The sequence below is a fragment of the Neofelis nebulosa genome, chromosome 5, assembly GCF_028018385.1.
Source record: "Neofelis nebulosa isolate mNeoNeb1 chromosome 5, mNeoNeb1.pri, whole genome shotgun sequence".
In the NCBI taxonomy this organism is placed as follows: domain Eukaryota; kingdom Metazoa; phylum Chordata; class Mammalia; order Carnivora; family Felidae; genus Neofelis; species Neofelis nebulosa.
The window spans coordinates 67,625,181-67,651,581 of NC_080786.1; the positions used below are offsets into that span (position 1 = coordinate 67,625,181).

General features: G+C 34.4%; 1 protein-coding gene across 8 annotated transcripts in view; it reads left to right on the forward strand.

Moving 5' to 3' along the window:
• Positions 1-26,401, forward strand: part of NAALADL2 (N-acetylated alpha-linked acidic dipeptidase like 2) — a 1,364,408-nt gene that overhangs the window by 484,853 nt on the left and 853,154 nt on the right. Inside the window, exon 1 of one of the 8 annotated variants that reach the window (XM_058730535.1) lies at positions 15,615-15,704. The exons of the other annotated variants lie outside the window; for them this stretch is intronic. The gene's annotated coding sequence lies outside the window, so the exon portion shown is untranslated. Of the gene's footprint in view, positions 1-15,614; positions 15,705-26,401 lie in introns of those variants that run through there. 8 annotated transcript variants of the gene reach the window in all.

The following is a 26,401-nucleotide window of genomic DNA, read 5'->3' on the forward strand; positions in this document are numbered from 1 at the left end:
TTAAAGTTTCATTGATATTGCCTCAGTTCTGTGACTGGGCATCTGATTAACTAGTAAGAGGCATTCACAGGAGACCCGCCCTGAGCTAGAAGCTCTGCCTTCTGATGGGTTTTGGAGACCGTTGCTTCCAGATCAACTCATTCACTAGTTGTGTCACCTAGCAAGTCAGTTAATCTCTCTTAAGCTTAGATCCTCATCTGAAAAAAGGGATCATTTCACAGATTTGATTATTGTTCAAAGATCAAACCAAATAGAATAAAATATTGTGCCATAACTGGTATTCAGTAAATGGTCTTTTCCTCTTTCCTTTTTTTCTCTATACTTATCCTTTGAGTTAATTTTTCTTCTGTATCAAATTAATGAAAAAAAAGGAAATTATTATTCAATATTTTACAATATGATAAAAAGTTATACCCAGGAAATGTTTGGTCTTGTCTAAACTGGAAGGTTTGAAGAACTAAAACAGTTGACTCATGAAGCCCAAACTGAGGATACTAAAATTCTAGAATTAGTCTTCAAATAATTTTATAATCTCTATAAACAAGAGTTACATAGTTCTTATGCAGGGTCCACTTTTTATAGTTTTATATTTTATTGCATTAAAAATCACATTAGAGAATGATAGCTGGTGCCATATGGAGTGCGAAGGCAGTGGACTTGGTAGATAGATCTGAATCTGTAATATCAGTTTGAATGAATGTCTTTAGGCATGAGAGTTGTAGTAAGTTTAAGTTACTTAAACTTTTTTGAGCCCCAGTTTCCTATATGTGTAATTAGACTAATAATATTTTTGTTGGGATAATAAAAGGTGATTATGTATGGAAACTGTTAAACATAATCTATGAGCTAAAACAAGTAGTAAAGAAGTGTACCTTGAATATCACAGAAATTTCTTTAGAATGGAAAGCTTTCTCATATAGATAAAATTCAGTTATAATAAACTTCAGAAGACATTTTTAAATGCCATCTTATTCAGTATGAATGTACTGGAGGACCAAATCCCACTCTGCAGGAGTTTGGAAACAAAACAAATGCCCAAGTCTTTGTAGCTGACTGTCAAGGACTTTTAGTTAGCGAGGGAATAAAGGCACTATAATGCAGATGTACTCCAACCCTACAATTCACTTTTGGATGTTTTTGTGTCTGAGTCTTGATGAAAAGGCTGGGATTTCATGGAGTTTTACTTGTTTTTTTTGAATGTTTGAGATGGGAAAGACACAGAGAGTTAAGCCTAATTTTACTTAATAGAATTAAATTAAAAATAAAAATAGCTCTGCTATAGTTTAACTCTATAAACTATCGGCTGTGGACAAGTTCTAAGCATTCCAGGAAGTAAGACAATATTAGAAACATGATATCCAATTGCCTGTTTATTAAAATTGAAATGTATGTCAAACATGAATGGTCCAAATATAAAGCTTAGAAAATTTTAAAGCAGTGAGCTGGATGAATTATTTCATGTGAGTTAGTGTATGTGCTGGGTGATAGGAGTATATTTTGAGGGATGACAGCTGAAGAGGTGTCATATTGTCTTTTGTGTTGTCTTGGTGATAAAGCTCTTTCAGGTAATTTTTGCAATTGCCCGTATAAAAGCATCACAGCTTAGTGATTAAGAGCCAGGCTCTGGAATCAGAGTGAGGTTGTTATCTCCCCTCTGTCAGTTGACACAGTTTGACTTTGGAATATTAGGAAACTTTCTAAACCTTAGTCTTCCCAACTTTAGAGTAGGGACAACTTCAAAGAGCTTTTGTGAGAGTTAGAGTCTGATTGTGAACCCAAGCAGCGTGGTTCCAGGACTCATTCTATTGACTGCTAGGCCAGATGTTCAAGATGTATTTTGTTTAAAGGGACTACATTCAGATCATTTTATTAGAGAAATAGAAAAGAAAACAAAAATAGGTCAGTAATTTTAACTGATAAAAATTAAATTGTATCATATAATTCTTCAACAATTTTAGAAAAAATATAACTTAACTTTTGACCCAATCAACCTCAAGAGTTTACGATTATAGTTTGTATTATGTTTGAGATATCATGTAGTTCATTAAACCAGAGAGATTAAAGATGCAAAATAATATCTATGGTCTAATACATAGTGTTTAATGTATTTAACTATATTCAATTTCACACATGATATTTTCCACCTGTTCACCATTCCTGGTTTATGTGTGGTGGTAAAGTGTTTCAGGCAGTAGTTCTCATTTGAAACTTTGTTACATGCTGAGAGCTCTTTTAAAATTAAAAATTTGATTTAATTTTGTTTCAGAAATTACTTCTGATTTTTTCACATATAAATTAATATCAATCCATAAGTGGAGCAGAAAAATGATTTTTTTACATGGTCTATTTAAAAAAAAGTTACTTATGTTTTCTTCCAGTGATTCTCAATTCTTAGCTGGTTGTGGATTTAATCAAGAACCCAAGAATTTGATGAAAAGGAAAATAATATCAATGACAGCATATTTGCATTATGTTTTCTGTATTAAAGCACATTATACATTTAAAGGCAAGATGATATATTAAGAATGCTTGGTCAAAACTTTCATTCAATGACATTGAACAAAGACCTGAAACTGAATATAAATATGGTATAACTAGCCTTGGTTGTTGAAGATGTTCTTTAATTATGGTAACATGTGGTCCAAAAACTATCTCATGGTTTTCATTTCCGTCACATTGCAAAAACTATTAGTTTATTTGAAATTCTTCCCCCACAACAGAACTTTGGCTAGAGAAAGTGTGTATGTGTCTTGTCCACTGCAAGTTGTTTATTAAGTGCTTGGAGAGTCTTTTCTAAATCAAATAGGATTAACTATTTGGAACTTGTACTTTATGGTTAAATTAAAAGAAAGTTGCACATCAGCCTCACTTTCATTTGTTTTAGCTCTATTCTTCTATATCTTTTTTGAACCATCAACTTTAGGGAATTAAAAATAAGGCAAAACATCAATTGCATACTAGCTCCAAAGTTATTTGTATGTAACACTGTTGAAATAAAGAGCCTATAGAGTAATTGGTAATTTATTCCATATATTTTTAAATTGAAAATAAACTTGTGTCAAATGTCTTCAAGAATGTTTACATAATTATATTTATACTGTAAAATCCATATTAAATACTTGTGATAAAATAAAATATGCTACTTAACAAGTAAATAGGAAGAGGCATATTTTGAAAGCATTCATTGTGACACTTAATCATTGTTACTATGTAGCATATTTGATTTCATGTTAAAAAAAGAATGTGGTGTGATTATGAAAGCATATCAAGTATAATAAATGTCTCTAATAAGAACAATATTTAGTATGTGCTTATTCAGAAAAGATTAGTCACTTGTAATTTGATCTAATAATTTTATAAGTCAAGTCAGAAATAATGAAAATGAGAACATACTGGATTTGGGGAGATAGTACTGCAAAGTGGAAAACATTTTGGAGTCAGACAGATGTGGGATTGTAATTCTGTACTTAATCTTGGTGTAAACTTGAACAATTTATTTACATTTTCTGTGCCTTGTTTTCCTTTTGTGCACAGTGGGAAAAATAAAGAACCCTTGTATCAGTTAGCTATTGTTGCATAAGTAACCGCCCCAAAACTTTGTGACTTGAAATAGTAAGGAATTATTGACTGCTCACTAGGTTCAGCTGAGTCGGGTTCACTTGTGCATCTGCAGTCAGTTGTGGGGATCAGGTACATGATTTTCCTAATCTAGGGTCTGGTGGTTGACTGGCTGAAGTTTGGTCTAAGGTGGCTTCACCTGGGACAGCTGGCCTCTCTTTCATGTTATGGCACTTCGTTTAAAAAGGGTAGCTTTGGTTTGTACTCATTGCACAGAGGGAGTCCAAGAGTGTGAGAGGAAGCACACAGGTATCTTGGAATGGGCATACAGTCATTCTGCTGCATTGGTCAAAGCAAGTCATAGAACTCGGACAGATTCAAGGAGTGTGAAACAGATTCCACTTCTGGAGTAGCTGTGGAGTTGCATTGCCACGTGTGTGGATCAAAGAAGGAGTGAAGAATTATGGCCATACCATATTCCCTCTAGCAATTTAATATTATCTTTGGAAGAGTATTTGGCAGAAAATGTGTGCTCAGTGACGTGAACTAATTTAATTTTTAGAATGAAACAACTTAAATTCTGAGAATATTTTTGTTCTTTTGTTCTTTGCTTTCTTTATAAGGCCTGCATATGATTAATCACTTAATTTATTGCAAGTTCTACTTCTGAAACTACTTAAAATAATGACTCAAATATAAAAAAAATCAAATATGGCAATATTTTATAAGAATTCATGGAAAATATTACTTTTAGAAATATATTTTCAGAATTAAAAAAATTTAATGTTTATTTATTTTTGAGAGAGACACAGTATGAATGGGGCAGGGTGCAGAGATAGGAAGACACAGAATCCGAAGCAGGTTCCAGGCTCTGAGCTGTCAGCATAGAGCCCAACATGGGGCTTGAACCCACGAACCATGAGATCATAACCTGAGCTGAATTCAGACCCTTAACTAACTGAGCCACCCAGGCACCCCTGTTTTCACAATTTTAAAGGTCAAAACACAATTGGTAAGAAAATACTTCCATTTGGAATGCCTTGGGCATGGATCCGAGCTTTCCATTATGCCATTTGTTTAATAGTGTCTGTTCCATCCTTTTTGGTGAAAGTATGTCATAAATATTAATAGTATTACTAATAAGATAAATTATCTTTGACTACTTTTTTTTAATTTTTACCTTGAAATAATTTTAGACTTGCTGAATAGGGGCAAAGATAGGACCCAATTCCCATTTCTCTCCCAGCCTGGCTTCCTCTCATATTAACAATGTATATGGCCACAGTGCATCTTTCAAGACTTGAAAATTCACATTGTTGCAACACTATTAACTAAACTACAAATCTTATTTGAATTTTATCATTATTTTCTCTATGCTTTTTTTTCTTCTGTTCCAGGATCCTATCTAAGATCCCACATTAAGTTTAGTGTTTTCTCCCTAGCCTCTACACTTTGTAAAAGTTCCTCAGTTTTTTGTTCTCCTTCATGAACTTGATACTTTTGAAAAGTGTTGATGAGTTATTTTGTGGAAAGTCTCTCGGTTTGAATTTGGTTTTTCTCATGATTGGAAAAAACTGGTGCATTTTTTTTTACACCAGCAGTACTGAAACAACGCTGTATTATCGGTTCACCTTGTCAAGAAGTTTATAAGTGTGTCTTCTTAGTGGTGATATTAATCACATCACTTGGTAAAGCAGATGTCTGCAAGGTTTCTCTACTACAACGTTCCTAACTTTCCCTTTTTTATTAGGAAGTACTTTGAGATACTGCAAACCCCAGACCCTAATTTCTAAACATCCTGCAATAAAGGGAAAAGGGACTTCTTGGAAAAGTGGTTGATTCCAGCTGGGACAGAGTAAATATAAAATGTAACTGAAGAATCTGGTGGTGAGAGAGTCTAAAAAGTGCTAAAAAAAAAAAAGATGGGGGTTGTCGAAATAAGCAAAGATGACTGAAGCCAAAACAATTTGAACAACAAAATAAATGATAGTTTTGAATATTAACCCATAGAATTAAATACTTTCATGAGTCCATACTGATATAGATATGTAATTGAATAAATATTATTCGGGGTTGATGTCTTAGCTTGGGCTGCTATAACAAAATGGTGTGGACTCGTTGGCTTAATTGACATATTTATTTCTCACAGATTTAGGGACTGAGATGTTCAAGACCAGTGTGCCGGTATTGTTGAGTTCTGACGAGAATCTTCTTGGCTTGCTATCTGCCTTCTTGCTATATCCTCACATGCTAGGGAGAGACAGGCAAACTGTCTCTTCCTCTGCTTTATAAAGTCATTAATTCTATCATGAGGGCACCACTCTCATGACCTCACCTAAACCTAACTGCCTCCTAAAATTCTGATCTCCAAATACCCTCACATTGGAGCTTAGGACTTCAAAAAAATTAATTTGGGGTGGGGGGGGATACAAACATAAAATCCATACCAGTGGAGAAGGGACAGGTAGGTATTCTATGCAGTAGGATTTTTGATTAATAAAAGTAGAAGGATGGGGAAAATAAACAATTACCACTAGGCAAACAACATAGTAATGCTTTTTGTACATCAGTGGATCTTAGAATTAGCAAAAGTTTGAGGATAAATAGGATTTGCATAGTATCTTTTATTTTTTAAACAAATAAGGATAATTTTCTAGGAGCTCCTGGGTGGTTCAGTCCGTCAAGCATCTGACTGTTGGTTTCAGCTCAGGTCATGATCTCACGGGTTCATGGATTCCCAGCCCTGCTTCAAGATCTGCACTGACAGTGTGGAGCCTGCTTGGGATTCTCTCTCTCTCTCTCTCTCTCTCTCTCTCTCTCTCTCTCTCTCCCTCTCTCTCTCTCCCTGCCCCTCCCCTTCTCACACTCTCGATCTCTCTCTCTCTCAAAATAAATAAACTTTAGAAAAGTTTTTCTAAAGCATACTGGTGTTTCCTTCTCCATACAGTTTTCTTACCAACGTATCCAAATGTCATCTTTTTTCAATACCCTGTTCTTAAATAATGAGAGAAAATTATTCTTTTAAAAAACAATTAATCCTGGTTAGGCATGGGGGTCTAGAGCAGCAGCAACAAAATCAGGTTCCTTGATGCTTTCGACACTATCTTTTTCGTTTTGTTATCTTGGCACTGCAGGTGTAAACTACAAAACTTCAATCTGTGCTATATTTTGGGAGTTTACCAGTTCAGAAAGGCCCATGCCCTGTCCTATGGCAGAATGATTATTAGAAGAACACATGTTGTAATGCCATTCAGAAGTCTAACCAGCTATACACGGATTTGAATCATGAGACTGGATTCGTAAAAAACAAAAAACAAAAACAAAAACAGTATAAATTAGAGAAAAAAATGCGTAATCGTAGCTTAGTTGCTCCAGAACACTCTATTCTTTGTTACGTGTTTGTTGTGTAAAGGAGATAGAAATATTTTAAAACTTCAAATCAGATAGCCATAGCCATCAGTGTAATTTTCCATGTAGTTTTTCTTTTATTTTTATAGGATTAAGGTGATGTAAATGCACTGGAAGAGGAAAAGATCAGAAATTTAAGTTAAATTTTGAATCATAAAATGTAAGAGCTCAAAGGATGCTAGAAGTCATTTAGTCCAGCATATTTATTTAACAGATATAAAAATTAAGAGATGGAAGTTGAGGAACTTTAAACATTTTCTATGTATGCTTTGAAGTTTGTAGTGATCTAATCATTTTAAGAAGTTTGACTCATTAGAAGAGGTGTAAAACTTTATTTTCAGAATGTTATTAACAAACATTGACAGCAACTAATAATAATTTTAAGACATCCAATTTTAATATTTAGCTCATCAAATTGTGAAGGAGATTAAATTGAAATATTCATAGCTTAGTTTAAAATTGTAATTACAATAAAAGGGGCTTAGAAATAGGTAGCTGTTTGAAAATACATATATTTCACTGGTTAGTATAATGATTTGGAATAATAATGCTTAGATCCCAATACTACTGTCTTTGGATATTCCTTTATTCATGAATGATTCATTGATTAGTTCACACATACAATGGAAAATAAAACTCAGAAGGTCCCTTGTTCATATAGAACTGATAGTCTAGTGGAGAAGAATCAATAAGAAGCAAATAATTATTTAATTTTCATTTTTAAAACCTGTTATATGGGAGCCAGTCACAGGAAGGTGGAGGCATAGTCTTCCAAGGGGGCTAGCAGCTTGTCCAGAAGCAGTAAAGCTGGAAAAAAAGGCAATGTATAGAAACATGGAGCAGAGGAGAAAGCCTGTCATAGGTCAAGTTGAAGAGTTTGGATTATATTTCAAACATAATACAAAACCATTGAAGGATTTTAGTGAGAGGAGTTTTATTTATATTTTTAAGGAATTATTCTCACCGCCATATCAGGTAAATGATGAATGACATAGCTGGTAAAAGTGTTTAAATACAGTCTTGACCTCTTCATTTATTTTATCATTATTCTCCTCCACCTCTTCCAAAAATTGTAGAATTATGCTTATAGAATTGTGATTGAAGATTTGTATGACTTTAGATAATATTTTAAAATATTATATATTAATATATATATAAGTATGTTTTGTGTATGTACACATACACGATACTATATATGAATATATGTGTGATACATATTCTAGAAATATGGTAATTCCATTTTTGCTATGATTTGATTGAGAAAATACCTTTTTGTATATGGATTTAAGGGTCCTTTTCAATAATTCTTTCAATTAACACCACTGGACCATATATGGGTGTGGAATTACTGTCCTTGATCCTTTTTTCTTTTCCCTACTTTACAAAATATTTTTATGTATTCAGATGAGCAGGCCAATCTCAATTGTAATCCTGTCCTTGTTTGCTTACTGGTTGTATAAACTTGGTCAAATTAATTAATATTTCTTTTTTTTTTTTGAGATTCCTTAGTCTTTTCTATAAAATGGTACCTACTTCAACAGTATTTTGTAAAAAACAATTACATAATGAATGTAAAGGATTAAACATTATGCCTAGCTTATAGTGTAGATTCAATAATATTATTTTAAAATGTGTCCTAGATCGACATAGTGAAATCTTTTAATTTTAATCTTCTCTGTTCTGTCTTTGCTCTAATCAAAGCCATCTATCTGTGTTTCTGTCTTAGTGCACTTTGCACAGATCTCTTTAAGTTTATCTTTCTTGCCCACTGAAAGAAGCCTGCATATGGTCTGCAGCAAGGACTTAAAGGAGGGGAGGCTCATGTCAATTTAGAACATAAAAAGAAATCAACCAGATAACACTACCTGTATTATCTAATTTTAAAACTAAACAGAATTTAGAAGTTCAAGGGAAAGGTCAATTGGGACATCTTATAAAACTATGGAAATAATAGATACAGTGAGTGTATTTTTGTAGATTTTACTTCCTATAATTAAAAATATATATATATTCATTTGTATAACATACAACTCATACAGCTTTATTGATACTACATATATCAAGTGTAACTAACAGAATGATTTTGAGTAATTCTTTTCAGAAAAGATAGGGGTGATCATTCTTATCTGTTATTTTCATTACTTGGATATTTATCAAATCTCATTGTTAATATGTCCTGGGGATAGCCTTAGAACTTTCCATAGAACTCTAACCAAAACAGATAAATCAAAATATGGTATGAATAGCTTTGAAAGAGTATACCATATAGTATACTTTATACACTAAACAATGCTTATTTGACGTCTCCTTTAAGATGAATATTTTAAGTGTTCTTTGCATATTTTGCAGTTATGACCAAATGAAATAAAAGTACTTTTAATCTAATGAAATACCTGACATGCTGTTGGGTTCTTAATGAAAATTCTTTCCTCACACTTTGAAGGGGACATAGTTTTACACAAATGAAGTATGTCACTTCTGTTAAATAGGTATTTTGAGGGCTTAACCAATCACAATACTTTTGTTGACTATAAGGCTATGCCTGTGTACCACCTAAAATCATGTAATGATCAACCAATCATCAGTACCCACCCCACAGTTTGAGAAATAGTAGTAAGTTTCTAATTCATGTAAAATAATATACAATGCAATCTGGAATAGAGGTTAAAATCATGGATTCTAGGACCAAACTAGCTGGGTTTGATTCCTGGTTCTAACAACTCAGGAGCTTTGTGATCCAGAGGAAGTCACATAATATCTCCCTGTTTCACTTTTCCATCCATAAAATGGAAAGGATCCTATATCATAAGGTTATTATGAGGATTAAATGAGTTGAATTGTGTAAAGTGATTAGTTTTTGGTACTAAGATAAAGGTCCTGTAGCATTTACTGTTATTATGAAGGACTTACTTAGTTTTGTCAAATGAAAAGTGTATAAAGAGTGGTTTATTGGAATTCAGGGGAAAGAAAGAAATCACCATGGGGCATCCTTATCACAGAACTAGAATGTTAACTGCCTCTTAAAGGGTAGATAAGATTAAAGTTTTCTGGGTTATAAGAAAGATGTGGGGGTTGGAAATTAGGAAGTGTTAGAGACACAATGGGATTGTTGATTTCAATAGAGTGGAAGATTCTCACAAGTGCATAGTGAAAGAAAAGGCATGAAAACCAGGTTGACTTGACCCTATGTGGTGAGGAATTGAGGCATGAACAAATCGCTAGCCTGTGAAATAAGGCGACTTCTGCTGCATGATGATGTGTTAATGTGTTTTCATCTTGACTTTTGTAATTTGAAAGTTCAGGCTTATTTTATCACGGAGAAATAAATGATTGAGTAAACTCAAATAACTTCAACAATTTTTATGTGTTTTTAATAGATGAGACCAATCCAGTGGTTGCAGACTTTTCTGTTGAGATAGGGTTTTCTTCTGGTAGCATTTTAAACATGTTCACCAATGTCAAAGATTCACAAGATATTGGAAACTTTAAAGACATAAAATTATTTTTGTAATTTCAACCCCTGATGGAGGCATGCCGTGCAGCTTACAGTGTCTCTCTCACCAGAACTGCAGAGTATAACGTTTCATTGCTTTCTCCCCAGGAGTTGCTGCATTACCAGTTAGGATATATCTAACAGCATATCATTAACCAGGCACCGTCAGATCATCAAAACAAAGAAACTGCTGAAGCTGAATTAGATGTTCTCACTCTAATAAAGAACAAAGTGTCACTGTATAAAACTGAGATGGTAGTGACGACACAGCTCAGGCTAATTTCCTGTATTTCCAAACATTAGATGATTAACTGTTTTGTTCATCTTGACTTAATTTTTCTGTATCTTTCCAAGTGTCAGAATAACTGGCTGAGAAACGTATGTGCACAGGTGATTGGAATAGAAATTAAATCTACTGAAATTTAATGGTGTCAGAATGAACAGTCATTGGGCATATGACTTCCGTACTGATTGGAGAGTTACTGGGCTCTCCTTAGCTTCCCACTTACTTAGTAAACCCTGCCGGATATTGGAGTTTCTTCTATGCTCCATTGGTATGGTTCGTAAGCAACAAAATACTGTACAGCTCTTTATTTTGGGTGGATTTTGCATGAACTTTCACACTGCTTAAAACTCCCAAGATTTAATTTTGTGACTGTGACTTATAGTAATATAGTCAAGATCACCTTAAGTGTACTCTGTTATTTAGAAAGCATTACTTCAAAATTTCTACTAGGAAAGATTATGTGCTTGTTGGTTCTGCTGAATCTTGGTGTCTTTTTGCTCTTCTAATTAAGAATACTTCTGTTAAATAATGAAGTAGCTTCTCTTTGAAGAGGGAATTATTTGGAACTTTAGTTCTCTAAAATCAGCTGTATTCTCCCATGGTGTAGACACACTTTCCTTTTCAAATCCTTGATAATTGAGATGTATTTTCTCGGCTTTGAGCTCCTCTTTTTTTCATGAGCTCCTGTTACAAACAGGTCTTCCAGTTTCTTCTGGGAATCTCTTTATGATCTTGGGAGCATTCAATTATTAAACTGCACCAGGTTTTTGAGAAGATGAATCGTGTCTCTTTGTTATAGATCCTGACAGTTAATTTTTATAAGTTTTAGACCAACTATGCTGATCTGTTTCAAAGCTTCATCACAAAATGTCTTTTTACAGGTAAAATAATCTATATAATGAAGGCTTAGTATGGGTGTGTATTGTTAGAACCGTCCAGTTAAAGTTTTGATTATTTGCTATCTATCTTTCTGGATAGGCAATCATTTTGCCCTATGAATTAGGATAATTAATGTTATTCAAAGATATTTGCTGTAGGGTATCTAGATATATTTACTTGAGGGTATCTTTAAGGTTTTTTAAGTATTTTTTAAGTTTATTTATTTTGAGAGAGAGAGAGAGAGAGAGAGAGAGAGAGAGAGAGAGACCACAAAAGCGGGGGAGGGGCAGAGAGAGAAGAAGAGAGAGAATCCCAAACTGCACTGGCAGTGCAGAACCAGACATGGGATTCAAATCCAGAATGGTGAGATCATGACCTGAGCCAAACTCAAGAGGCAGATGCTTAACCGACTGAGCCACACAGGTGCCCTGAGGGTCTCTTTAATTTTTAAAGATAAATGAACTCCCAAATTCTATTAACATGTTTTCTTTTGGTAATAAATAAACTGAGTTGATTTAGTGCCCATATTCTGATCTGTACTTTAGTAAACAGAATTTGGGCTTGGGAACTAGATAAAATTGGGTGCTCGCATTTAAAAGGTTTTGTAGCCTTGGCAATGTTTTTAACCTCTACATGTTTTATGGTATGCAACTTTAGGCAAATTTTTAAAAATTATTATTTTTTTTTAAATTTCAATTACAGTATTATTATCATACAGGGTTATATTCATTTCAGGTGTATCATATAATGATTCAACAATTCAATACATTACACAGTGCTTATTATGACAAGTGCCCTCCTTAATCCCCATCACTTATTTAACCCATCCCCCCATCCACCTCCCCTCTAATAACCATCAGTTGTTCTCGGTAGTTAAGAGTCTGTTTCTTGGTTTGTCTCTCTGCCTTTATTCCCCCTTTGCTTGTTTGCTCTGTTTCTTAAATTCCACATAAGAGTGAAATCATATGGTATTTGTTTTTCTGTGATTTATTTCACTTAGCATTATACTCTCCAGCTCCATCAATGTTGTTGCAAATGGCAAGATTTTATTCTTTTTATGGCTAATATTCCATTGTGTGTACACACACGCACACACGTATATGTGTATATGGTATGTATTTGTGTATATATATATAATATATATATATATGTGTATATATATATATAGTATATATATACCACATTTTCTTTAGCAATTCATCTATTGATGGACAGATAATTGGGCTGCTTCTGTAATTTGGCTATTTTAAATAATGCTGCAATAAACATGTAGGGGTGCACATATCACTTTGGATTAGTGTTTTGGTATTTTAATCATTCTGAATCTCAGTTTCCTAATCCTTGAACTTGTGATAAATGTGTGAAATTGTGTTAAAACGTGGGTTAACACACGATGAAATAGGGATTAAGATACTATTTTAACTAAACGTGTTGTAAACTTCTGAGCATTATGTCTGACACATAAACTTTCAACAATCAGTTTATCCACTCCATTTATTCCACAGATATTTATTTAGGTGTAGTCCTACTTCTACTTCTAGTACCAGTAAGACTGACAACAACAATAATCTATCTCCTATTTTTATCACCTACAGTAGGATTTCTCAGCCTTTTCTGTGCAACTGAATCTCCTGGAAATTTGTTTTTCTAAAAAAAGAAAAAAATAGGTCTATAATTTATATATAAATTTACAAAGAGGGACAGAGGGAGAGAGAGAGTGAGGACAATTCATAACCAAGTGATTCAAATTGATTATATGTAAAATGGGTAATGCAGTATCCATGTTTAACTATGAATTCAGACTATATTGGTAGCCCTCAAATCTCACTTTGGGAAACTCTAAATCTAGAGTAATAACTGAATACTTAAATCTTTCAGTTTCTTATTTAATAACAACATCACAAAGCTTTAGGTATTATTTTGTTAGCTTTGGGATATATTGTTTATTCATTCAAAAATATTAAGCACCAACTATTTGACAAATATTGTTAGGCACTGGGAATCTAGGTTTCTTCCACCATCTGAGAGGGGAGTATTCCTAGGAAAGCTTTTGTAAGCTAAAATGGTGTAAAACAAAGAATCAGTTTTGAGTGTTCTTACACCCCAAGAAAATCACCTCTCATAGGCTTCTCTGATAACTTAGGATATACCTTAGGACATAATAGATACACAAAAATCAAGGTAAAGCACAGATGCACACAGACACGGGTCCAAGCTATGGAGGCTTGGTGCTGAGATGCAAAGTGTAGTTCCTGGGAAGGGATTGGTGGGTGCCTTTGATACCAGGGTGCATGCTACCTTTGTAATGGCTCTGCAAAACAAATCCTGAACACAGTTTTCACTTTTTGCCTTTTTTTCATAAAAGCAAAACTCCTTTTCAGATTATTTTCCTTTAGCAAAAATAAGTAACTAATGTAGGTCATTTGTAAAAGTGAAGTGGCATTATGGGAACCTTTAAAAAGTGAGGGATACCTGTACTGCTTAGCAAGAAGAACATCATACTTGTTCCAAAGAACACACAATCTAGTAAAAAAGACAACTAAAACAGTAGTAAAAAATAAAGTTTGAAGAATATTCTGATAGGGAATAGCAGGATACTGTTTCATGATCTTCAGTCTTTTACCTGTCATCCGTTTTGCTAGAGCATTGATATGTTTATGAAAAGCATGCCCACCTAAAGTCATGTAATCTATTCACTGTGCAAGAACACTAATATATATATTTTTAAATGAGTGCTACAAATGCACTGTCCTGCCTAGAAAAAGATTATGGTCTTGCTTTTCCATTTCTAGGGTATTAGTGTATTCAACTTCAGACATTTCTAAAACTGAGAAGATCCACACATGCTATTATTACTAAAGATTACTTGATAAAGTTAAACCCAAACTAAGGTTCTGAAGCAAAGTCTATCTCAACACAAAAGATAAGCTACAGAAGGATTTCTTTGGCAATATTTTAATTGTTTCACATGATTTTAGGACCAAAACTCCAGTAGTTTTTGTCCATTACTCTTTGTTTTAAATTCACTTAACAGTGCTTTTCAAAGTTAATGTAATGACCCTCTAGAGGAGGGGTCAGCAAACTACAGCCTACAGGCCAGATCCATCCTGATGTCTGGTTTTCTAATTTAATATTCATTGGGACATAGTCACACCCATTTTCTGTTTTACTGTCATGGATTTGGAGAGAGGAATAGCTTGCAAAGGGGCACAAGGAAACTTTCAGGGGTAATACAAATGTTTATCTTAATCGTGATGATGATTTTCATGGGTGTATAAGTATGTCAAAACTGATCAAATTGTTGATTTGAAACATGTGCAGTCTCTTGTCCTTCATTAGACCCCAAAAGTTGATTAAAAAAAGAGGTATAGAGATAAAGATCAAGTTTAAAAAATAAAACATACAGATTGCATACCCAAACATCATTTAAGTTCAACAGACATAAAATTATTCAGTCAAACTGCCATAAAAAATTTTAACAATCTCGATGTCTATACCTATTTTGCTGGGAATTAGTAACAACCCTTTGTTACTAATCAGCATTCCACAATTAGCATTCCCCAAAACAGTATTTGAGTAGCACTGTTCTAAGAAATACAACAGAAAGCTGATGGCATCCCTATTCCACATGGATATTACAATCTGTATAAAAATGAAACAGTTACCTAACTATAACAGGCTATGGTGTAGTTCCAAAGACAGTGATTTAGGGCTCATCAGTAGACAATAAAATGAAAAACAGCAAGGACTTTGGAAACCATCAGGCTGGGATTCAAACTCAATTTCTTTCATTTTCCTCATCTTACAGTATAGGTGAATTATGAAACTGCTTCCCTTCAGTTTGTCATAGGATGAAATGATAAAATAATGTTCTCTTCATGAGGCTGTTTGTATCTTTCCTTGGCAACATGCATGTAGTAGGTATTCAATAAATATTTGTTAGCTGAACAAAGAGCCTAGAAAATTGCAGTTCCAGAGTTGCTAAGCAACTTGCCAGAATATAGTAGTTACTGACTATTGCTTATCTCCTGCTGGTTGTGATTCTTGTCTGGAGACTGGATTTAAAACCTTTTCTTATATGTAAGTCATTTAATTAAAAAAAAGCTAAGTATTATAGGCAATATTTGCCAAATGTAGAGGTAATTTCTCTATATGAGTGTTGTAATTTTCAAATTACCTGTATGGCAGAGACAAATATTTGTTTTGTAGACATATATCCTTTTTGTAGAGTAGAAAATATTTTTTGTAGAATAGAGAAATATTTCTTTAAAAAGTGTATGTATTTCTTTAGCAATTAATTGCTGTATTGAGTTTACTGAGTATGTCTGAAGTGTAATTTCCATGGTAATATATTATGTAAATTAAAAACACATCATCAATTTTTTTTAGGGTTTTGTATTTCCATTAAACAGGAATCTGAAGAGATCACGGAACACTTATCAACATTAGGTGTAAATGTCGCAATTTCTTTGTTTATAAACCAGCATTAGTGGGAATTCTACATATACCAGCCTCTGGGTCAAGCACTTTTTCTGACCTAATCTCATTTAATCCTCATAACTAACCTATAAGGTTAATACTGGTATTGCCATATTACAAGCTTTCAAAGGACATCTTGCATGAGGGGTGATAAATAGAAAAACAGAGATTTTCACTCAAATCAGTTTGTCATATTTTTTGTTTCTCCATACTACAATGCCTATAATGTGAGGTGAGACAAAAATCTGACAGCAGAACGAATTACAACACCTTTGTAAAACAAGACTCTGAGCTGCCCCGATTGCCTGGATTCACTGAGGTTTTCCAAAGATATTCTTTAATAGAAATCTCAAACCTTTGGCGTGCCTATATCCCTAGACATGCAAGACTGAATAAATGGAAATTGAACATGACTTGGTTCTGTAAGTTAAAATTCCTGAAACTTATGGCCAGGGAGGATTTTTTGAGGACTTAGAAAAATGGAGTTAGAGAAGCCCCCTGAGGAGTTCCTCCTTACTCTCCAAATATTCTTCAGAATGGGGCAGAAAATACCAGTTGCAATCTAACAAATGCTTTCTGGATCCGTTCTACATACATTTCTTGGATTCATTTCCAGGTTTCCAGAGGTTTCCAAGAATTTGAGCCCTTCTGTACTTCCTTTTTTTATTTTAACGTTTACCAATTGAGTGCCATATTATAGAGATTAGTTAATTCCTATGTGTTTGGCCTCGTATAAACAATCTTTGACAAAAATTCCATAATGGAACCTATGGTAGAGAGCAAATTTTGGAGTCCTGCTGCCTAGATTTGGATCCTATTTTCTTGATTCCTCTTTGTGTAACTTTGGGCAAATTAACCTTACTGTGCCTGAGTTTTCTTATCTATTAAATAGAGATATTAATGACACCTTTCTTATAGGCTGTTCTGAAGATTAATTGAAGAAATATTTCTTTAAAACACTTAGGACAGTGTATGGTTTAGCATATAGTAAATTATGAATGTATTTACTTTTATTAATTAGTTTCATTTATACAGATTTGAACATTTTTGTGATTCTGCTCTTTCCCCTTTGTTGAACAAAGGAATAAAAAGTAATAAAGAAAGAAGACTAAGAAAATAAAGAAGAAAGACATGTATCAGGAAAAGAGGCAGGGAGGAGGAAGATGGGAGAGGGAAGAAAGAAGAAAGATGGAAAGGAGATAGATGTGAAATAAGAAGGTCAATTAGGAGCACACTTAAGTCTCTTCTAGTCAAACATGTTTTGACATTCAATGAAAACTTTGTATACTCTTGGAATTTTATATCCATTCATATTTGAATATGTAGATACCTCCTTAGGCAAGTTGATTTGCTGCTGAATCTTGTGGACTTAATAAAGGCATCTGCAACTTACTAATAAAAATAAACATTTAAAAGTTGTGAAGCTAAGAACTGTCACATCACCCTTTACGTTGGCTCACAACCACATAAAAGCCTTGATTTATAACTTCGCTTAAATAGGGTAATTTCCTGGTGCACAGTTAGAGCATCATAACTTATCTGCAGTACTTTTATCTCTAGAAGGGTCAAATGTGTAATTTCTCTACCACATGATGCTGAATTTTCTCTATTATAGTTATTTTGGCCAGGTTGTAGGTTAAAAGCAACTCTGAACATCTTCTTTCAAATGCAACACAAATGCTTTCTTTGCACATGATTACATGTTAAGTTAGCACAGCTCTTGTAAGGGAAAATTTATAAGGCTTCCCAGAAAAGCAGAGTAGAAGACTGCTATTTTATGATTTCACTTTGATCAAATTTATAGGCATAATCTGAATATGACCTTTTTCTAAGATTAACAATTCCTTCCTTAAATGCTGACCATGGTAAGGAATGGTAGTTTTATAATTTGAATTTTTAAAAATTTCCTGGGTGATGCTGTTCTTTTCAAGGACAGATATAAACAGAATGTGGAATGGGATAGAATGACAATGGCATTTGCAAATGGAATTTAGGAATGATGCTAATGGGCCTTCTCTGCAAGTTTACTGTTTTTAGAAAAGAGTCCCAGTACTATATCATATATACCACTGTGTATGCATGTGTATCCAGCTATCACGGGTTTCAGTCATTATCATAAAGATTTATGCTGAACCTTATTTCTAATCACAAATATGTTTTATTTTGGTAAACTGCCATTTCTGTGACTAATATTCAGTTTTCCTATATGTCTATATAGATGTAAAAATATCATTCCATAGCTATATCTATATTTTATGTATTTATACTTAAAAAGCCATCTGACACCTTTGACATATAAGACTTGACATATTATTCACTTTTGCCAGCTAAACCCTCGTCTAAATATAATTCCTTAAAAAAATAACAAATATAGATTATTTCAGTTTCCTAAAATACCATTGGAGAATGCATACATGTATCCATGTTCATGGATGCCCATGTAGAATTCTAATTTTTTAAAAATAATTGTTAAGTGTATCAAAGTCACTGGGAATAACACTCGATAACATTGGTCTCCTTTGCTTTTCTAGTTACTATTTCTTACTTAACAAATTAGTCCAAAACTGAGTGCTTTAGAAAACAAATAAGTTTATTATTTCTCATGCTTCCTATAGGTTAGTAATTTGGACAGGGAACTATGGAAATGGCTTTTATTTCTTCCATGATGTCAGAGGCTTCAACTGGGATGATTTTATGGCTGGGATGACTCAATAGCTGGAGGCTAGGATCATCTAGAGGCATCTTCACTGGTATGTGTGGCAGTTGATGCTAACTGTAGGCCGAGTCCTGACCTGGGCTGTCAATTGGCGTCTTCATGTGGGCTTCCTCACAGCATGGCAGCAGGGTTCCAGAAGCAAAGGTCCCCATAGAGCCAGTTGGAAGCTTTATTGCCTTCTAAGGCATAGCTCAGAAGTCACATAATGTTACTTCTGGCATTGTTACAAGCCTGCCCAGTTTCACTGACACAGCCTTTCAATGGGAGGAGTGTCATACCACATTGTAAGAAAAACATGTGCAGTGGAAGATATCGTTGTAGCCATTACTGGAAAATTCAGTCTTCTATATTGGTATAAAGGAGAACAAAGCCCATAATCAGCCATTATTAGCTCTTTTTAATGTATTTTGCAGTTCATTGATTTTAATTCCATCAATAATCTCAGAATTTGGACCAGGACCCACAGCCAAATTGAACCATAGTGTCAACATGTAACATCATTGTACTGTGTCTTTTACAGTGCATGTTAGTATGACCTTGCAATTCACTGTAGACAATCAAGTATTCTGTCCTGTAGGACTCTGCCAGAGAAAACAAACAAAACCACCCTAGTTACAGTAGCTAAACATCCAACAGAAGAATATCCCTTTATTGATATCTAGAAGAAGTGTGAAGCAAGAGTAATACTAATTTGTACCAAATAATAGCTTCTTGAGGTAGCCATGCCAATCATAGGGTTTCTGGGCTCCTCTTTGTGCACTGGTATTGAGCAGCAATTCTCAAATCATTATCCACTTACCACTTGCATCAAAATCGAGAGCAGGGGTTAATAAATCACAGCCAATGGACTAAATCTGGCCTGGAATTTGAATGGCTCAGTTTGTACAGAGTGTTTTTGTTTGTTTGCTTGTTTGTTTTACATTTTTAAAGACAAACAATAACAAAAATGACACAAAACAAAGAAAATTATGTGACAGAGACCACCAAAGCATAAAATATCACTATCTGGCCCTTTTTAATGTGTATTTATTTATTCTGAAAGAGAGAGAGAGAGAGAGAGAGAGAGAGAGAGAGAGATGGAGAGATGTGTGCAGCAAGAGAAGACAGAGAGAGGGAGAGAGAACCCCAAGCAGACTTTGAGCTGTCAGCTTAGTCAGTAGGTCTCAAGTTCATGAACAATGAGATCATGACCTGAAGCCAAAATCAAGAGTCCTCAAACTACTGTGCCACCCAGCTGCCCCTCTGGCCCTTTAAAGAGAGCTTGCTGTCCCACTATTCTAGCATACTTGATAAATGCAGATTCCTGTTTCACCACTGACTTACTGAATCTGAACTGGGGGTGAGAGGTCAATTTTGAGAACTTTATCTCTGAAGAGTTTGCATAATGGTTTTTTTATGTCTGCTAAATTTTGAGAAACACTAATTTTTGTTGTCTACAAATATTTGGAAACATGCTTGATTTAGCTAATTTGATCAACTAACTGTTTTTTGTTATTAGATATTGCTTTTTAAGACATAGACATGATTCTGCTCAACACAGTGGGTTTGTATACCATAGCCAGGAAACATTGAATTTAAAATTAGGTAGCACTTTTTCCTGAAAGTGAAGATTTAAACAAAATTTTGACTTTGAATTTTGACTTTTTTTTTTTGTTAATGTTTATTTTTGAGAGATAGAGACACAGAGAGTGTGTGAACAGGGGAGGAGCAGAGTGAGAGGGAGACACAGAATCAGAAGCAGGCTCCAGGCTGGCAGCACAGAGCCTGACGCAGGGCTCGAACTCACAAGCTGCAAGATCATGACCTGGGCTAAAGTCCGACGCTCAACCGACTGAGCCACCCAGGCACCTGATGTTTTGTTTTGTTTGTTTTTAATTTTCTTGTGATATTTGTAGCATTCTCGAAGACTATGATGCCCTTTGTTAGTGGACAATAAATTCTCCAGTAAATTGTTAGCATTTCCCTAAAATATTAAGGTTGTATACAATGTTGTTTTTTCCAACATTGAAATGATGTTCCTGTGCTACTATAAAAGATTAAATCGTAACATATTTATATTATGGCATATTTAGCAGCCATTATAGTGTTTGGAAAAGCCATTAAAGAAATAGGATGGGTATAGTGAAAGCAAAATTTAAGTAGATTATAAAACAACATGTAGTATAATTCCATTTGTATCAAATAGCTAAATACATCTGTATGTCTATCTGTCTTTATCCTCTATATATCTATCCATCTACCTATTTATCTACATTCCTCTCTACTTATCTTTTTAGATGAAGGGAAGAAGGATAGAGATAAGAATGTTAAGAGAAATAATAGAAGAATATACCAAAATATTAATAGCAAATTTGCCAATTTGTATTTTTTTCATTTTTTTTTACTTTATAATTAAAAGAATGTTATATAAAAAAGAAAACAGTGCTTAAAATTTCAAATTATATGATTTCCTGAATTAACCTATAAACCTCTGCTTTAGGGAGAAAGTTTTAAAATGGGTAAAAAACATTTGCATGAATCACTTTCAATTGAGGTTTGAATGAGATTTCAGGAGGCAAGACTAAAACAGATTAAAGTAGTAATGATAAGGGGCGCCTGGGTGGCTCAGTCGGTTAAGCGTCTGATTTCGGCTCAGGTCATGATCTTGCGGTCCGTGAGTGCGAGCCCCGCGTCGGGCTCTGTGCTGACCACTCAGAGCCTGGAGCCTGTTTCAGATTCTGTGTCTCCCTCTCTCTCTGACCCTCCCCCATTCATGCTCTGTCTCTCCCTGTCTCAAAAATAAATAAACGTTAAAAAAAAATTAAATTGGTAATGATTGCCTTTTCCAAATAGAATAGCAAATAAGGGGCAGCCTTCTGAATAATATGGTGAGAATCAATCTCCAAGCTCATGTTATGAATGGTTATAGTAATATTATGATCCAACAGAGGTGACTAAAACAAAATAAAAACATAAACAAAAGGCTGATCAGATTTATTAACTCCCAGGGCGTGGAGGGAAGTTATGCTTAAAAAAAGATATTTCATGCTTGTACAAATAAAGTATCTGTGTTATCCTTGCCTTTTTTTCTCTAAACATATATTTTTTTAATTCACAGTTGATGGCAAGGCTAAATGTCTTTAGATATAATTAATATAAAGGATTCAGGTAATGAAACAAAAGTTACACTTAAGTAGCTTTTACCTTTAGGTTTACTGTTTGGTGCAAAGATATCTTCAACTTTAAATGTTGTAATCAAACTTATGTTATATCTTTATTGCCTCAACATATTTTTATAAGTACCTGTTGCTTAATTATCTTGCTATTATTACATTTCCACCCTTACTGCCATTTTTTCTTCTTTATTAAAAAAAACACTAGTGATGTCCAATATCATTCAAGGGTGATTCACAGCCTTGTCTTTTATGATTCCTTGCTTCAAACTTTTTGTCCCAAGCATACCAAACTGTTTTCAGTTTTTTAAATTGAAGATAATTTTCATAACTTTAAATTCATAAAATGAATTGATAATTCATAATTTTTATTGCTTTTCACCATGCTTTTTCTCTTTTAACGCCCTTCCCCTGCTTAATTCATTTGGCAAACTTGTATTCATTCCTAGAGCCAGAGAGATGTTTTCTCTGTAAAATTTTCTTTCTTGATCCTCTAAAAGCTACTTTTGTTTTGTTTTGTTTTTTGTTTTGTTTTGTTTTGTTTTGTTTTGTTTCATATCACTAATCCTCCAGATCCTACTTGGTACTAACACTACTATAATCTGTTTCTTTCTCTAATATGGTACTTATCACATTATATTGTTTCTCTACAACATTTGAAGAAGGTTCTTATCTTCTTTAAATTTGAGTCTCCAACACTCAGAACCTACAAAGCACCCAACAAATACTGTCTCACAAATGAATCAATATTCCCCTTCATAACATTTTTCACCTTAAACATTCTGACCTGATTACACAATTCTCAGATTACAGCTCAGGCCAGTTGCTGTATCCACTCATTTTACACAGAAATTTCATGTGACAGCAATTTTCCTATCATCTCAGAGATAATTGAATGAAGAATAAAGCCAGGGGTGTTTGCTCCTAAATATTGATCTTGGTATGCTCATTCATTGTTACTGCCTTTACTCTGAACCACACATTACTAGAAATGATGAGCCCTGCCCTCAATCTAGTGAGGAAGGCAGATATGCACAGGTAATAAAGGGGACCATTTGACTGAAACATGGTAATGGGAAGACACTTAAGGAGGTTGCTTAAGTGGTTGTATGTGTAACCCACAGAATTTAACATTCTAAATTGTAGTCTGTGGTGTTGCTTGTAAAAATGATAACACCATAGTCTGTGTTAAATTATCTAGGTGTGGGTATTAAGAAAGCCTGCCTGATATCAGATTTGGCCAGTGAGGGGGGGACCTGTATGTTACTGATTGCTTGGTACTGTCTAAGTTTACACTTAGACAGTCAACTGATAATTTTTAATCATTTTAGTGCCTACCCCTTCCACTTTCAAAAATGTCCCAGTGAGAATGATAAATAATATATCATATTAGAGATGAGCCATCTCTTTATGGGAGATTCATAATAAGAGATCATAATACTGGGAAGTAATATTCATTTGGGATGTTAAATATATTTTTACATTTAATCCTCATAACAGCCCTGTGGGGAATTGTTATAAGGATCCTAATCTTACAGAAGAGGAAACTGAGGCATAGGAAAGGTCAGAAATATGCCCAAGTACTATAGCTAATAAGTGTAAGAAGCAAGATTTAAATGAGGATAGAATCTTCAGAATTTATAACCTCAAATGTTATATCACACTGCCTTCTGATTGGAACCATTTTTTTAAATGAAATTTATTGTCAAATTGGTTTCCATACAACACCCAATGCTCATCCCAACAGGTGCCCTCTCCTCAATGCCCATCATCCACTTTCCCCTCCCTCCCACCTCCCATCAACCCTCAGTTTGTTCTCAGTATTTAAGAGTCTCTTTTGGTTTGCCTCCTTCCCTCTCTGTAACTTTTCCCCCCCTCCCCCATGGTCTTCTGTTGAGTTTCTCAGGATCCACATAAGAGTGAAACCATATGGTATCTGCCTTTCTCTGTATGGCTTATTTCACTTAGCATCACACTCTCCAGTTCCATCCACGTTGCTACAAATGGCCAGATTTCATTCTTTCTCATTGCCGAGTAGTATTCCATTGTATCTATAAACCCCATCTTCTTTATCCATTCATCAGGTTTTTTTTAAATATAATTTATTGTCAAGTTAGCTAACATACATTGTGTGTCAAGTTAGCTAACATACATATACACTGTGGTCTTGGTTTCAGGGGTAGATTCTCATGATTCATTGCTTATATACAGCACCCAGTGCTCATTCCAATTGCCCTCCTCAATGCCCGTCATCCATATTTCCCTCTCCCACGCTTCCCCCATCAACCTTCAGTTTGTTCTCTTTATTTAAGAGTCTCTTATGGGTTTGCCTCCCTCTCTGTTTGAAACTATTTTTCCCCTTCCCTTTCCCCATTGTCTTCTGTTAATTTTCTCAAGTTCCACATGTTAGTGAAGACTTACAATATCTGTCTTTCTCTGACTTATTTTAGTTAGCCTAATACCCTCCAGTTCCATCCACATTGTTAAAGAAGATGTAGTTTATATATATATAATGGAATACTACTTGACAACGAAAAAGAATGAAATTCTGCCATTTGTAAAATGCATTTTATTTAGGTAGCAAAAGTATATAAAGAACTAGGTTTTTAGGAAGAAGATCATTCATTCACTCATTCATTTATTTATTCAGTAAATGTTTATTGACTACCGACTATGTGCCAGGCAGTGTCCTAGACACTAGGAACACATCAGCAAACAAAATCTCCCAAATCTCCAAAATCTCTGATGGATTTTGCACAAATTTTAGGAGTTGGAGTTTTGTACTGTATTTTCGTGTCATCACTTGGCAGATATTTTGATTAAAGTCCATGTTGCATCCTATGGATAATACTAAAACAACAACAAAAACAAGTTTGGCTATGTGAATAGGATGGGAAGATGCAGCCATGAATATATTACATATAGGTGATGAATAGGACCCATTCCGCTGAACTTTGGCACTGGATAGACATTTAATTTAGGAAACATTTATCCAGTGTCCACTCTGTGTCAGACTCTGTGGTGAGCTTTCCTCTACCATGTTATTCTCAGAACAACCAGAAGAGAGGTGTGTCTGTCTCTACACTGTATTTCTATTATTTGCAAGTGAGTGGAATTAATCACCTATTAATTACTTTTTTGAAAATAGAAGCACCAATCCACACAAAACCACACGGAAACACACACTCTGTCCCCAAAGGCTAGGTTTCAGGGTACTTAAAGGTACTTAAAGATAAATCAATGGGGCCCCTAGGTGGCTCAGTCAGTTAAGCCTCTAATTTTCGGTTTCAGCTCAGGTCATGATCTCATAGTTCATGAGATCTAGCCTTGCATCGGGCTCTATGCTGGCAGCCTTGAGGTTGCTTGAGGTTTTCTCTCTTCTTCTCTCTGTCCCTCCCCTGCTCATGCTCTCTCTCTCAAAATAAATAAATAAACATTAATTTTTTTAAAATATATAAATTATTAAGAAGACGTGTACTCTCTCTCATAATGGTGTTCAGAGAAAAGTTCTCAGGTAGATGTTAATGTCACTGTTCCTTGGAGTCTATTTAGGTGGGGCCTTGGAATATCCTGTCAGTGTTTTGACCCCATTAGCTGTGGTCGATTTAGCAGAAGTCTTATTTGCAATTCCTCATACAGCAGGATCAAGCCTGCTGTCGTAATCAGGCAGAGTAAGTACTGACAAACGGATAAATAAGGACACTGGAGAATTTTACTAAGCCTGACATTAATGTTTGGGACATTTTAATTACCAAAAAAATTAGTTGTTTTCCACTCTCACTACTTTTAAACCATTTGGGAACCGTTATGCAGATGTAACTTGAATGCAACTGTTTGTAGCACCATTAAAGGTTAAATTTGCATAAAGATTAATTCATTAAATGAAAACTCTACTATATTGAGGGTGCATTACATTGTAGATTGACTAAAACTCCATTTTGTAGGTTGACATTGAAACAATTGCATTTAGATAATACTGGTAAATAGTATCAGGAGAACCCTGTCAAAAAGAATAAAAAAAGTTGAGGAGGTCAGACCATCTGCATTCTACCCTTGTGGTTAAGTTAGACTAAGACGCAGTGTATTGTATGTGTCTAATGTGAAACATATTTGCTGATGTGTTTGTTCTTTTAGTTCAGTGAAATATAATTTAGTATACTCGGTAAATAATCCTCTGATATGAATTAACGAAAATAAAAAATGAAGGTCTAAGAGCACAGAGAATGTTGCCATGATACGAACATGGAGACTAGCCTAGTAAAATGTGGATGGGAAAATTCCATGACCTGAGTGGTCTGCTGTTTCTCTTCTGTCTCCAGAATCTGCTGGCTTTAAAGACATTGTAAGAGAAGTTCTTACAACATTTATATATGTGATTAAATGCTCTCTAACTTAAAACCTAGGGTATATGTCTTCTGGATAATTCATTG